This window comes from Copidosoma floridanum, unplaced genomic scaffold (genome assembly GCF_036245765.1).
Source record: "Copidosoma floridanum isolate Cflo_tuat_1 unplaced genomic scaffold, Cflo_Japanese_pri ptg000019l, whole genome shotgun sequence".
In the NCBI taxonomy this organism is placed as follows: domain Eukaryota; kingdom Metazoa; phylum Arthropoda; class Insecta; order Hymenoptera; family Encyrtidae; genus Copidosoma; species Copidosoma floridanum.
In genome coordinates this window covers 20,272,784-20,284,882 of record NW_028321896.1, presented here as the reverse complement: position 1 = coordinate 20,284,882, position 12,099 = coordinate 20,272,784, and positions in this window count along the sequence as shown.

Sequence of the window (12,099 nt, the reverse complement as noted above, 5' to 3'; positions counted from 1 at the left end):
ATATATACATACACGTACAAGGTGGATGGGTGTGTATACACGGATTGCGGTTCGCGCCTCCCAAGCGTATATACAGCCCCGAAATTATTGAGCAGATTTCACGTAAACCTGTACTTGCATTCTCATTATTTTTCTCTTTTCGAATTTTAGATGATAAGTACACAGCTGATGATTTTTCAACTGCATCTCGGATACAAATGTAAAATATGGGTAGACAACATCATTCGCATACACCTTCATAGTGGATACATTTTACGATATCTGATAAATATATACATATAAGGTATATATATATATACGTAAGCAGCCCGTGTGTCCTCTCGTCTCTCCGTTCGTTCCATCCACCAGTCGTATATACTCGTTTGTACGTATATAGAGCTGCCTTCTCTGTGCCTATATATATACCGTTCCCCCTTGGGTGTCTCCTTGTACTTTGTAGGGTACCATTTCCACCTTTTTCTCCCTGCGATTTTTTCTTCCGCATCCCGCACAGCCGGTACTTACCTATATAGATTCTAGTTTCCCCCCCAGCTCTTTTTTCCTCTCTCTCTCTCTAGGTTCACGTATACACATATATATACGTATATAAATTCTTGCTACGCATGCTTCTATACTCTCTTCTCCCCCTTTTGCTTTGCGCGCTGCACTTACGTATTCAGCTTTGATTTATTTTTTCATATGTTTTTTTTTTTTTTTTTTTTCATATTTAAAAACTACAATCTTCGGAAGCGAAACGACGAGTCACGATGACGTTATTTCATGCGTATAACTGTATAGTTATGAATCCAGGGTGAAAAACTATATACTTACACTATTATTCCGCTTGTGTTGTTTATTTGTGGGGACAATTTGTATATGTGTGTATAACGAGTACTTGTGCAGCAGCAGCATAAGGAATCGAAAACACTCGACAATTTTATACGTTCATATTTAACAATCGTGTACTTTTGTCACATAAATGTCGAGCATTTAATTAAGTTTAGATATCGACGAGCGGGGGGGGGGGGCAAAGCGAACAATGGCAACAATAACGAAAACGAAGCCGAAACAACTCGACGACACCAATTAAACAGTCAAAGTAGAGATACAGATGGGTAGATATACGTATATTATACGTGGAGTGAAAAATGTTCTTATTCCGCATATATAGGTACATAGTGTCGAGGGTGTCCATGCACTTGCTCTCTCTCTCTCGCAGCTTTTGTTAAAATCGTCATTAACCAAATGGCACACGCCGATACGAATAAGGGACAACTTTGGCTGCAACGTGACATTATTAACGAGAGATGGGGATGATTTGGGGACACGCGGCTCCCGTTTTCACATGTACGTATACGAGGTGCGATTGGCAAAGGGCACACGATGACGCCGGCTGCGTTGTCATTGCTACACACACACATATATATATGTATATAGCACCCAATATCGAAGTGCTCAATATATATAACACACGAGGTTCGCCGCTCGCAGTCCAATATCAGCAATTTGTGCGCCTCGGCCATAGTTGCGAGAGATCGAGCAATACTACATACACACACGTAAATGGTATATATAGAGGTGGTAACCTACGTACCCACCCCACCCCCTAAATTCGTATAGCAACAGCGGCAGCGGCGTATCACGTGGCGGTGGTGGGTCACGATGATTTCGGCTGTTACGGAGCTTCGTGTGTACATGCATACACGCGAGCATATTCGGCAAAGTGATGCAACGTCGAGCGCGTATATACCTACATATATATATAGTTACATCTAAATCCCGTTGCCCCGAGGCCGTGCAATCATGCGTTTTCCCGACTGATAAAAGCAGAGCGGCCGGGAGCGTAGGGGGGGGGGGTGAGAAGCCCAGCCCAGCAGTCTTTCTCTGCTGTGTATCCATCATACACGTGTATAGGTACATTCACATATTACGCTGTGCACTATATGGTTCGGGGGGGGGAGTGTATGTATGAATATACGGGTGGGGGGTAGTGACAAAGTTTTCGAGGACGTATAATTGACGGCTAGGCTCTGAGCTACGGCCCGTGACTCAAATAAGCGACAACATATCGGCAGTGGCTGAACTATCACTAATGCACGAGATTAAACCATATCCCCCACGTCTCACGTGTATATAATAATGTAACAATTTCACTGCGCTGTATAATTTACTAACGACGGTTTTTATCGTTGTCGCAATCACGGCTCGGCCAAGTTTTTCCAAAAAATCATCCCCGGGAATTCTTTGAAAGTCGGCACAAAAAGCTCACAGTTGGCCGGATGGGCCATTCACGTTCCTGCAGGAAATTCATGACACCTATATAATATACGGCACCCCCAAACTCTCATTTCACCCTCGCGTCACACGCATGCATCAATGATAATATTATCTATGTAGTAACACGTTTTGTAACATTTGTGACGAATACCTGCGGAGGTGTATGATGTATTGATGGTCCGTAACGTATACACACGTATAATGCATACCTAAAAAAAAGTAAAAAAAGACCCGATGAACAAAGGAGGGCCGTATAATATCAAACACCGCGCCCACCTACGGTCCGAAGTTGGGGAGGGCGCGTACCAACGCTTATACATACGTATATATATGGGTACAACGAGGGGTACCTGCATTTGTTATGATACGCCCACGCACGCACGCCATCAACACAAACGCGAGAGAGAGAGAAAACCGGGCTCTTTATCCGGCTGCGGGTGTAGGTGTGTGTACCTGTATGGGTAGCGCGCGCAGGGCCACTCTCCGTCCCTCCCCGGGCCGTGTGACACGCGGCGGAACAACGAGCAAACGCGAGCTGGACGGACGGTCGAGGTAAAAGGCATGCACATATACACCTCCAGCCCCTCCTCCCTCACTCGTCCCTTGGTGTGCTCTCCGGTCGCGTTCACCTATGCACAGGCCCATTATCCTCTTGGGCGCTCGACCGGCATCACCGGCGACAGCGTGACGCACACACGAGCTCGCGGGATGGGGGGAGGCAGAGGATGAGGTAAAAAGAGAGATAGCGGCTACAGGGTGGAAAAAAAAGAGTATGGAGGAGGAGGGGAATCGATGCGCGACACGAGTCGGCAATGACTATTTGGGGCGGTGGCTTGACTGGCCGGCCGGCGCCGCACATGCGGGCCATGACATAATAATATATATGCACATACTTATATACTAGGGAACGGGGGAGGGTGATGGTACTGCCGAGCTGAGAAAGAAAAAAACGAGAACGGGACGAGAGAGAATTTGATACACCTATATTGGTATATCTAGCCAGTGGAGAGGCGCAGGCAGGGAAGGGACAGGAGCACCGTATACACATTATCGTGTATATCTCATATACGGTATAATGTATCTATATAAATTGTACAGGTGTATATGGGTTTGGCTACCTTTGCCCCCTATATATTGTATATACACAATTTGTACGTGTAGCGTGGCGTGTGTGCCACAGGACGGGGGCTGCTATAAATTATACACCTACCGTTCGATCGATTTACTGTCACGGGCGTGGAGGCCGCGCGACAGTCACATTCTGTGCCAGGGCTCTATATCTCTCTAGGTATACATTACTGCGTGCATGCATGCACGTGCATTTTGCTGCACTACCCACCCACCCCCCCCCCGCCCTAACTCGAGTATACCTACATATATAGGGAAACGAGGGAGAGAGGGAGCTTTTTATTCCTTGCCGCTGTTGCACCGAGTTCACGTTTTTGGCAACTGCGTTGATTTCAGGTGGACGGCCGAGGATCGAGGACACTCTCTCTCTCTCTGCACATAATATTATACATATCATACCTCGCAACCTGGGATTTCATATCTATATAGGCCTGCTCCGAGCTGTACACCCAACCCACAAGGTATTGGCAAAAGGGTATACGTATATACATTAAAATACACCCACAGTCATTACCAATGGTATAGTAGTGGTAGTAGCAGTGGAGTGATTTTTTCGGATAACGAAAACAAAGGGACGAGCAATGTTTTAGCTCTGGCTTTTATACGACGAGCTGGTGCACCCGCGCAGCCAGCAGCGCACAAGCGATGATTATGATGATGATGATCGAGCTGCACAATGGGCGAGCGAGCGTATACAAGGGGAGGGGGTATATACCTGCTACTGTTTGCTGCAGCCGAGAGAGAGAGAGTGGGGGGGGGGGTAACGGGCGTCAAAAGCGCAGACCGAAAAGAGAGCCGTACGTATAATTATAGCGACGGAAAAGTTGGAGCAATAATAACTCGGCTTATAGAATTGAAGAGTACCTCGGCTGTGCGCCCATCGCACGGTAGCTCGTACACGTATACACATGTATAGGTGTGCCAAGGGGTGTATCTCACTCTGTGTGTGCGTGTACAGAAAAAGGGGAATGGGGATGGGGGGTGGTGGCACCGACGAGCTAGAGAGCGAGAGAAAGATGTGGGGAAAAGGTAGCACGGAGAGAGAGGATGGGCGCGTTGGAAAGGCTGCGGAGCGCGTATATATATATATATATGTATATACAGCGGAATATGCCTCGACGTTGTACCTACCTATATATGGATAAAGAAGAGAGACAGGGTGGGGGGTAAAGAACGAGGAAACGGGGCTAGCCGTGCTGCAGTGAGACGCTCGGGGGAACGGGCGGACGAGGGTCGTCGTATAGTCAAGGGGGTGGCGGGAGAGAAAGCGGGAACTAGCGCGCGAGAAAGCTCGGAGCTCGGATAACGGAACTGGAGAGGATGGGCTCGAAGGCAGGATGAAACGGGGGTGTGAGTCCAGAAAGGGAGACCCGGTAGGTATATATATTGGTGATGCCGGTGATGCGTATGTACACTATATACATACGAGCGTGTATACCCCGAGTCCTCGCTTCACTTTGCGTTGCCTCTCTTCTCTCCCCCTGCCTCCCTGTATACCCCTCGAGTTCCCTTTGCCTTATCCTCCTCCTCCTAGTCTACGACTGTACGGCGACGAGGAGCCCGACTCCTTCTGACGCCAACGTCTCTCTTCGGCTCGCCCCCTGCCTCGCAGCCGCATCTGACATCGTACCTTCCTGCCTCTCTCTCGCTCCGTATCTGCGAGGCACGTGGCATATATGTATATATACACCTATATGTTTGGATCGGGTTGACTGGCTGGTAGAGTCGCAACTCCTCGGTATACCTATCTATATGAGAAATCCGCTACCATATCCGTCGCTGACTTCCCCACCCCCTGCGTGGACCTTGGGTGCAATGGACACCCTATTTTGCCAATTTTTCACCCATCGTGTCCATTTCTCGTTTTGCGTTACGTACATCCATCCTCGCACCAACTTCCGGAGCCCCGACCTTATTTTTCATTCTTTCTTTCTTTTTCCGACCTTTTTCTGCCTTTCTCTTCCGTTACGTATACTCCGTACAACATAGTTCCAATAGCGCAGCGCGGCATATATACATATATACATAGACGGTAAGGCAAGGGGGTGGGTTTGCGAGAAAGCCGGTTCGGCGAGGAGAATAAGGCGAAAGGGAGCTAGAGCCGCATACAGTGGCGGCATAGGGCGGAGAGGCTTCCCGTCAACGTCTTACGCTATCCTCCGAACAAACAGCCTTTCGAGCTCTCTCTCGCCCTCCGGCTCAACTTTCCCCGAGGCCACCACCTCATCCTCGACCTCGGCGGCGTAGCGCTCCTTCCTACTACACCCACCCTCTTCCGTATCTTCTCTTCCACCCTCGAGTATTTCCACGAAGCCGAGCTCCTTTAGTTTAGCCACCCCCAACCACCCCCCCTGTCTTACGCTCCCGAGAGCCACCCACATCCTTGTACTCCCCTATATATACACCCTTCTGCCCCTGTATACCACCCTTGCACGCACACCCGACCGAGAATATCATCTGAAAATACTGACACTAGCATTTATATATACATACGTATATGAGTGTACGCCAACGCCACGGTGTATATTTGCTGCACACAAGTATTTTTAATGAGCTTCTTCAACCCTGAATTGCTCCCCCTTCCTTTCCCCCCGTGAACCCCTTGCTCCGCAATTTTTCAAAATTACCCGCCGAATCTTCGATCTTTCAATTGCTCCGAGACGCTTATCTCGTGCATTATAGGGTGACGATGAAATAAAAAAAAAATAAAAAAAATTAAACGGAGGGCAATGCACCCTCCGATGGGTTCAATTAATATACGGCGAGTGTCCCCTTTTTATTTCATGTTCCGCAATAGAAAATACCCGATATTACGAATATATGTATCTATTCGTTGACGCACGGATCGAACGTTGATACGATCTGAAACAGTACTTAGTTGGGGAGAAATTATTTATTGTCCAAGACGTATCCTAAAAGGCGCGTTTGACTTTTCATCCCCCCTCCCACCCTTTTTTGCGCGGATATCGGTGACAACTTATTTTTATTGCACCTTATATGGTTACAAAATATGGAAACTTTGCACGAGAGATTCCCATGATGCATGACAATCTCAACCATGATGTACGCATTTTATATCTTTAAATTTTATTGCACGAGTTTTCGTGTTCGATTCACCATAATGTATTATATACCTTTGCAGATTAACGTACGATGGGTCGCGCGTAACCAATCACTTGTAGGGTGATAAAATGTGATAAATCATCGTGGGCCGTGCTGTATAAAAAGTCAATCGAGAGGCGCGAAAGTCTGCGATGGAGGGCACGTCGTAAAAGCGAGATGTGCCCGCGAGATTGAAAAGGAATAAGGGAGGCGTTAAATACACGTGCACACGCGACGCGTCGAGGGGCACGTCACGCGTATAGGGGCTGGGACGAGGAGGAGCAGAAAAAAAATGTTTTACTCCAGTTCCGAGACATGCGTGTCTATCTGCACACGTACGTATGTATATATATACTTCATCCTTATAGGCGCACGCGTGTGTATATAATATGGGGCACGGATATCGTGCGAGCGCGGGCGTACTCGTTCGTTTAATTTGAGTCGGACAAGCATCGGAGCGCGATGGCGCACCCTCGGTGCTGCTGTCATGCAGGCAGCGGTGTACGGATGAAAAATAATTAGAGAAGCCCTACGGAGTCCTGCGCGACCCCCTCCCACCTTGGTTTCCCTGCCGTGCCCCGCTGCGCACATCGCCGCCGTTATCCAAGGCATAAGTGGGCTAAAAATAGTGAAAAATCTGAGAACATTCATACATGTGCGGTTTTTCCTCTGGGGTTCGGGAAATGTAGTTTTGCGCCTCACAGACATCGGCTTCCGCAAATAAGCATATTTATACCATACAGAGCCTGAGAAAAGTAGGGGCTATGCTCTCAATTTGAAATTTTCGAACTAAAAATAATCGAAAATCCAAATTTGCTTTGTCACTGTTAATAGTGCAGATATCGTAGAAAGGACGATATTCCATTATTACGAAAATGAAGAAAAAAAAATTTTTTTTCTTTTACACTTTCAATTTGGCTATACTTTCGAAATATTATACATTCGTCTGTAACGCACCATTATCTTACAAATTACCTGATTATGCCACAAAGAGCCCGAAAAAAATAGTGGTGTAATCGGTGTCTTAATAAAATCATGGAATATTTGAATCTTTTTTTCTACTTAACAACTACTTTACGAAGTAACTTCCAAAATTTTTTTCGTTAAACATTATGACCTAAAATCTGGAGTTTTTATATGTTACGATTGTAAAATGCCAATTGAATATATTGATGACCTGTAAAACGATTTACGAGACGAGCAATAGCAGGAAACATAGAGAAACATTCCATCTTTATGGAGCGCCAGGTAAGCACAGGCAAACCACAATAGCACAAGATGGTGAGACTTGATACTACGACAGTCATCTGCAAAAGTTGCCGTCAAAATTCTGCTCGGAACGGAATCAAACTAAACTCGCCCTGTATGTGTCGTGTATACATCCATTGTGACAGTGCAGTCGAAAGTCAAAAGGATGTGGGGTCCGTTCTGAAAATAAATTACCAACTTGTGAGGCTGGCAGCGTCGTTGCCACCAAATGTCTCGAATTAGCCGTTTAACGGCGTTTACATGCCTGAAACAAAACTCCTATGTCAACCTGCCATAACTCGGGGTCTATTCCAAAAATGAATAAACAAGTCACCGAGGTGCCCGTGATGAGTCCACCCACGAGGGATTGCCGTACGTCGCAACACACCACTGCATTATACTATACATGTGGATGTCTTGAAGCCATAGTAGAATATATGCATTATGATATCCTCGTCACGTGGATATTGAAAAAAATCTTGTTTTGACTTGTCGAAACTGCTATATATAGATATACATATCGATAAATCGGGCGACGCTTGTTATACGGCCGGCAGACAGAGCGAGCTGCGAGAGAAGCGGAATATGCCAGAGCCAAAAGCCTCGGCTCCGAGTTCCTCCTCCACCCCATCCCCTAGCCTAGGGCGGCTTCAGGCGCCAGTAGGGCGCACCCACCTTCGAGCGGGTGCTCGGGTCGGATGGTGGGCGACGAAGAGAGAGAGAGGGGGTGGGCAAAGGTTGATATGCCGCTGTTGCTGCTGCAGAGAGAGGGTGGACGGGTGGGTGGAATTGGGGGAAACAGAGTGTGTCGGCGGCGGTAGCACAGCGGCTGCTATTGCGAGCTGGCAGGGGGTGGTGGAACGGGAAGAGGGCCGCTGCCGACACACACACACGGGGGGGATGGGAGCTGACTAGAGCAAACGGCAGAGCGGAAAGGGGGATAATGCGCTCTCGCAGCTAGCAGCCGAGGGTGCTCTCTCTCTCTCTCTCTCTCTGCCCTGAGATATAGCCCCGGAGCCCACCTACCCTCCTCCTCTTTCTTCTTCTTTACCTCATCCTCCTATGTATCCATGTATATATATATACCACGTTCGCTGCGCGGAGCTATATCCTCTCTCCTCTAAGTAATACGAGGAAAAGTGTTGGCCGCCGGTGCTGCTGCTTCAACTACCGCTATATATATATATATATACGTGTATATACGTACCGGGGGGGGGTTGGGTAGGGAAGCTCTCTCGCTTCGTTTCCACCCTCTGCACCACTAGTAGTTGCGCGTAGTAGTAATACCTACGCCGTGTGCACCCTTTCTCCCCCTTTCCCCACTGGAGCAGCCTCGACTCCCCATCCCCCGAGCACGCCACCCTCGTCCTTCTTTTCTTTTCTTTTCCTTCCATAATATTCCCGCTCCCTTCCTCCTCCTCCTCCTCCTTCTTCTCTGTTGCCTTGCCGCTCCTTCGTACGGCTGCCTGCCCGTTTCGCCTCTGTGTATACTTCCATTTTTCTTTCCTTTTTTTTCCTTCAACCCTCGTTTTCCCTTTTTTCTTTTTTTTTTTTTTTTTCTTTATACATATACTTCAAAGAAAAGGAAGATAGTGCACGTGCGCATAGCAGCTGTACCATTAGGACATATACCTGTACCTATACGTATATACACAGGTGATGCTCGCCAAATGCACCCCCCCCCCCCCCCAACCACTCATCTTTTGCTCGCACAGGTTTTTCTCGCTTATCCGTTCCGGCACTCCCGAGTGTAATGCGTATATGGTTGGGTCAGAGGGGCAAGTACAACAGCGAAAAATATTCCGTACGTCTCGTCGAAGGCACCGTTTGACAAAACAAGGGGGGGGGGGAGGGAAATACCCCGCGTGGCCCGGAAACTCTTTGGAGGCACGCCTGATCGATTCGCCGATAACGAAATTAACAACGGGGCAGGCAGAGAGAGAGAGAGAGAAAGTATTTCCTGCCAAAGATTGATTTTGAGAACAAAGTTAAGCCCGAGCGCCGGGGCTTCGCTTCTTTATAAAATTTATATGGTTTCCCTATATACGTATATATACCTACGCGTGCATGTATATTATAAGTGTATATACATAAATAGACGGAGAAGACACGGTGTGACGTGTATATATATATAGGGCGCACCAGCCCTTGCCGGGTGCCACACTGCAGTGCAGTTAGTTTGACTCTCTCTCTCCCGGAGCAGCAGAGCCAGTTTCCGAACAAGTTTAGCAAAATAAATGCCTGAAATATTCCCGCCCCGCGCGAACAAGCAGAACCCGTTTGCTTCCTCACCCCACACGTGTTTGCCATTTGTGCAACGAGATGTTTTTCGTTTTCCCCTATACGTATATAAGCCTCCACCTGGAAAGACACCGTTCGCACGGGAAAATAAAAGAAATATCGCGTGTAATTAACTTTCGCAGCGGGCAGCCGTCGGACGATCGGGGAATCGTAAACATTCGCTACTTGTGTGCACGCACGGATATGCTGCTTCGAAAAAAAAAAAAAAAGAAAAGAAAAAGACCCGTAACGAAGATACAGGGGGAGGCATGGATATGTGGAAAAAATAATTATCATACCCACACAAAAGTGTACGGATCGGTTTGGTCATAAAGTTTGATAATTACCTTCGCGGAGAGGAGAGAATAAAAATATATACATATAGCTAGGTATGTAGGAGCGAAAATGTGTTTCAATGTAACCCACGGAGGGGACGGAATTTCAATGCTGAGTGAATCTTAACTTTGGCCATTTTTGTACGCGTTGTCGTGTTGCTGCTTTACTGACATTTTCTCTCATTGATGGAATACCGATCAACACGCCGATTTTTGCCCTCGTTTATTTCCTTCTTCTGTGTGTGCGTGAACTGCTTTTCACGAAGAGCACAGTGATGGTGTATACAAAACATTTTACCGAACCACGCAAACGACCGACACACGCGTAAAATACAAACTATAATATTAGTTTGGCCAATCAAACTAAACTCTCGTGATGATATCAGAGATCTGCAAAGGAGGGGACAGAATAGGTACACGTTAGGTACAGAGTGCAGCTGCCGATGACGAGAGACACCGAGCGCCTGTTGCTATGGTAATGAATGTTATCTCGCCGCGTAACCGGAACACTAATCAAATCTCTCTCTCTCTCGCGAGAGAGTCATGTCCCCATATACAATAGCGTTGCAACGTTAAATGCCCGCGATCCGATTGCCGTATTGTACGTGCACACCTGTATGGGGTACGTGACCGTCCTACCGACAACGGTGGCGGTGGACTATTTTTACAAACGGAGAATATATACACTGAATAGCCGCTCGTGTCACTGTCTCGTTTTTCAACCTCTCTCTCCCCCCTGCCGCTGATAATAACGATGGTATTGCTGTGCCAGGGAACATTTGAAACTGCGAGAAGCTTGAAATCGAGAGAGAGAGAGCGAGCGTCAATGTCTATCCACGAAAAAAAAAAAAAAAAAAAAAAAAAAAAAAAAATACCTCCCGTGCACCTTCGTCCTTGCTCTCTTGTCTTCCTTGGCTGCAGAATTATTCATTTAGATCCGGGTGAAGGAGACAGAGATAGAGCGGGAGCGGGCAAACGGCCGGGGATGGGGGTGAGAGAGGCGCAGTGGAGCAGCAGCCGCCGTCGCCGCCACATATATACGCCAGCAAGAGAGAGAGAGCGAGAGAGGAACGAGCCAGGTCGAAAGGGATAAAACAGATGAGGAGGCAGACGGGGGTGTACGGGTCTGGGGGTGGAAGCCGGAGCTGCGGGGTATGCAGCAACGTAGGCAGGGAGGAACGAAGAGAGAGAGCGCTGCCGTGAGGGCTGCAAGCGGAGGGTTGGGGGGGGGGAGGAGCGCGACACCTCGGCGCCAAACTCACCCCCCTGAGAGACTCGCTCCCTCTCACTCCAGTCGGCCCCGATCCCTTTGCTCCCTGCCAACGGAGAACCCGTTTCGCAGTCACCCCTCCCCCCCAACCCATTCCATCTACTCCTCCTCCTCCTCCTGCCACCCTCTGACGGCTATCTGCGCCCTGTGCTGGTATAATATACATATATACGTGTATTGTACGTATATACACGTATATGCCTTTACCTAAAACCTCCTCCTCCTCCTCACCCTCGTTCTTTCCCTGCTTCAACTAACGCAGCGCACCCGACAACTCCTACGCAAAAAGAGAACGAGAGAGAGAGCGGCTCCCAGCTATCTTCGAAATGATCCCGGCTGCTGCATCCTCGGGCTCGGCTCTCTGGTTATATTTCCGGGCGCTCGTACCCTTCTCACCCTCCGCTTACTTTTCTCGAGCAACCACGACGACGACGATGAATTTCCTCTTCTACCTTCAATATATATATATATTATATGTGT